Raw genomic sequence first — 4242 nt, 5'->3', positions numbered from 1 at the left:
GAAAACACTCTAGCTTTCGGAGCGACACTCCTTCATCAGGTGATTCCGAAAGCTAGTGTGCTTCCAATTAAACCTGTTGGGCTATAACCTGGTGTTGTGAGATTTTTAACTGTGTACACCCCAGTCCAACACCGGCATCTCCAAATCATGACTCCCAGTTGGGGAACACTTCAGCGGTACAGGACTTTCAACCTCAGACCTTCGGGTGACCATCCTCCAAGGCAGACTTTGGGACAGGCAGCAGTGGCCTAGCAGAGGCTCCATACCCATAAGGAGGGCCTGAACCGGGACCTAGGGTTCATGTCACATTACAGATGACCACCATTGCACAATACACACACACAGACACACACAGACACACACACACACAGACTCACACACACACACACTCCTATACACACACATACACACAGACACGCACACAGACACACACACACACCTTTACAGACACACACACTCCCACACTCACACAGGCATCCTCTCAGAGACTTAAGACATTCACTACACACTCACATATACACTCTCTCACACATACACAACCCCCAATCAGACGGACGCACACACAGACAGACACAAAGACCCACATGCACACATATATTTTTGGGGTGAATTTGTACTTGCAGGGTTACATTGTGCTTTGTTCAAAAACTGCATGAATTTATGTAAAACTCTGTTATCTCACTTTTTAGATTAGAATCAGTCTAAACATCATGGCATAGACAGAGAACTCGGGGCTAACACCTTCGACACATTGTCTAGCTAACACAAATTGTTACAGTTAACCTGAGAATGCAACTTTTAAAAAAAGATTTCGTGATTTACACATGAAAGAAGTGAAACTATTATAGTATTTGAACAGACGAAAGACTCAACAGACAATCAAGGTATTTTTCAATGTATAATTTCAGTTACATCACACTGTAAATTTTTGCTATAAATTCAGTGCCTTACAATTGTGTCCTCCACAACCACCTGATGAAGGAGCGTTGCTCCGCAAGCTAGTGTGCTTCCAATTAAACCTATTGGACTATAACTTGGTGTTGTGTGAATTTTAACTTTGGTTTATTTTAGCATCGAGTGGTGATGTTACTAGTATTGGATTAGTGCTCCAGAGGCCCAGGCTAATGGGCTGGACAATTGAGTTCAAGTCCCACACAGCTGATGATGAAATTTGAATCCAATTAATAAATCTAGAATTAAAATTTCGTCAAATGGGGACTATGAACCATTGTCCATTGTTGTAAAAACCTACCTGTTTACAAATATTCTTGAGGGAAGGAAATCTGTGTCCTTACCTGGTTTGACCTACATGTGACTCCAGATCCACAGCAACATGATTGACTCTTCAATGCTCTCTAAAATAGTCGAACAAGCTGACAGTTGCATTAAACCACTGTGCTATCTGAGAAAGGAATGAAACCAGATGGAGCACCGAGCATTGACCCAGGTATTGCAAACAGCAATGGCTAACTCAACACTATTGACCCTACAAACACCTCTTACTAAAGTTTGGGAGCTTATGCTAAAATTGGAAGAGCTGTCTCTCAGACTAGTCAAGTAGAAGCCTGAGACAGTCATACTCACATAATCATACAGATAATGCTTCAGGCCCTGCCAGTACTCTTCCTGGCTATTTCATTTAACACCAGATCAACAGAGGTGGACTCCTCAGATGCTGCCTGACCTGCTGTGCTTTTCCAGCACTACTCTAATCTAGACTCTGGTTTCCAGCTTCTGCAGTCCTCGTTTTTACTATCAGAGGTGGACATAGAGTGATATTCAGTCTAAACTCTGCAGTCCTGTCACATTCAGCCATCAATGGGGATGAAAAATCAAACTCAATCAACTGGAGGAGGAGCTCCACAATGCCTCAATCCTTAATGATTGGAGACCCAAGCGCCTTAGTGCAAAAAGATATGGCTAAAGCATTGACATCCGTCTTCAGTCAGAAATGCTAACTGGATGGTCCATCTCAGCCTCCTGTGGAGGTTCCCAATATTGCAGATTTCAGTCTGTTCAGGCTGAGGAGAGAGCCCAGGATAACAGTGGCCCAAATACTGTTGAGGGACTTGAAGGACCCCATACAATTTAGCTTTCAATTTAGGGAGCATCACCTTGGTATCTAACAGGTTTTACTGTAACATGTGGTTCAGTAAGGTTGCATTTAAAATTATATTGACATCATAATGATAATATAGGGCAATGAAATGAGTCAAGCTTCTGAGAAAGAGTAATCTTAAAATTGCCATATAGCAGTCAAAGTAGTGAAAAATCTTACTTGAATTTTAACACTTGTTACGTCTGTTTCACACTCTACAAAGAGAGTTGAAATTCAAGCACGTTTCAATCTATACTGTACATAATCTAAACTTAAACAAAATATTGAGCAGAAAGTTACATAAATGATACCACTAACAGTTTTGTTCTTTGTGAAATTGTGAATGTTGAAGAGCAGTTCCTTGTCAAGATTCGACTGTCTTGTCAGGTGATACGTCACCCATCTTGTTACCTTGGCCTTTTGAATGTACCTGGAAAACAAAAAAAATTCACCAAGTTACAGGTATTGCTGATATTTGGATAACTTTATTACGATAATATCTTTATATATCAGACCATAAGACCATAAGAAATAGTAACAGGAGTAGGTCATTCGGCCTGTCAATTTAGCTCTGCCATTCAATAGGATCATGGCTGATCTGACATTCCTCACTTCGACTTACCTGCCTTTTTCCAAAAACCTTTGATTCCCCAACTAATCAAGAATCTATCACAACATATACACGAGGAGTCTACCTCCATAGCTCTCTTTGGCAAGGAGTTCCAAAGACTCACAGCTCTCTGAGAAAATAAATTCCTCCTCATCTCAGTCTTAAATTGGCATCCATAATTCTGAAACTATGCTCTCTGGTCCTGGGCTTTCCTATGAAGGGGAGCATCTTTTCAACATTTACCCTGTCAAGCCCTTTATGAATCCTGTATGTTTCTGTGAGGTCACCTCTCATTCTTCTAAACTCCAATCATAAAGACCTAACCTCTTTAATCTTTGCGCATAAGACAATCCGTCCACATCAAGGGCCTTCCTAGTGAACCTTCGCTGAACCATTTCCAATAAAATTTTATCTTTTCTTGAATAAGGCTACCACAACTGCTCACAGTACGGGTAGTTCTGCTATAATGCACATTTTGTCAATGCGAATTTGTATAACGCTATTGACGAATTGCGGACACTGTTTCTAAAACATGAACATTTAAACTGTGAATTTTTTATAACATTAGTTTAAATGGTGCTGCTATTATGCAATTTTCTTATAACATGGGATTGCATGAGAACAGAACCAACACATTATAGCAGAGCTAACTGTGCTCCACAGCACCTTGTACAATTGTAGTGTAACTTTCTTACCTGACACTCCCAATCCCCTAGAAATAAGGGCCAATATTCCATTTGCCTTCCTGATTTCCTGCTACACTCGGGTGCTAGCTTTCTGTGTTCCATGCACAAGTACCCCCAAGTCCCTTTGCATTGCAGCTTTTAGCAGTTTGTTTTCCATTTAAATATTACTCTGTTCTTCTGTTCTCCCTTCTAAAATGTACAACTTCCCATATTATATTCCATTTGCTAACTTTTTAGGCTTATCGGCCTATAATTACCCACTTTTTGAATGCTTCACAAATTTGTGTATCATCCTAGCGGAGGGGCCATGTGAATCCTTTCTGTATCTTTCCAGTTTTAGCAAATGTGCTGCTGCAGTTCCTGTCCTTTTGAGCAGCAGCGTCACATTAGCAGTTTTTCAATACTCTGGTACTTCTCCAGAATCCAAGATTTTTTTGGAAAATTACAATCAATACACTCACTGTCTTCATATCTACCTTTTTCACAATCCTAGAACGCAAGCCTTCAGGGCCAAGGGACTTAACTGCCTTTACCCACCATTACTTTGTCTAATCCAGCTTCTCTAGTGGTGGTACTCAATCTCTCCCTTTGTTCTTTACTATTAGTGGAGTGTTCAAAATACCTTCTACCTTAAAACTGATGTATAATATAAGTTAACTCTTCTGTTATTTTCTTGTTCCCATAACTGTCTCTCCAGATTCATTTTGTAAAGGGTCTGTGTTCACTTTGACCTTCCTTTACATTTTTATATATTTAAAGAGATTCTTATTGCCAGTTTTGATATTCCTTGTCAGTTTGCCCTTGCAGTTTATTTTCTTTCTTTTTAATTTTTTTTGGTCCTCCTTTGC

General features: G+C 40.1%; 1 non-coding gene across 1 annotated transcript; it reads right to left on the bottom strand.

Moving 5' to 3' along the window:
• Positions 1 to 3651: 3651 nt before the first annotated feature.
• LOC132821054 (U6 spliceosomal RNA) lies at positions 3652 to 3754 on the bottom strand. Its single transcript, XR_009645285.1, has one exon. It is a non-coding gene; the product is annotated as a U6 spliceosomal RNA (small nuclear RNA).
• Between the last annotated feature and the right edge of the window lie 488 nt (positions 3755 to 4242).

This window comes from Hemiscyllium ocellatum, chromosome 1 (genome assembly GCF_020745735.1).
Source record: "Hemiscyllium ocellatum isolate sHemOce1 chromosome 1, sHemOce1.pat.X.cur, whole genome shotgun sequence".
NCBI classification, from domain to species: domain Eukaryota; kingdom Metazoa; phylum Chordata; class Chondrichthyes; order Orectolobiformes; family Hemiscylliidae; genus Hemiscyllium; species Hemiscyllium ocellatum.
This window is presented reverse-complemented; position numbering and strand designations above follow the sequence as displayed.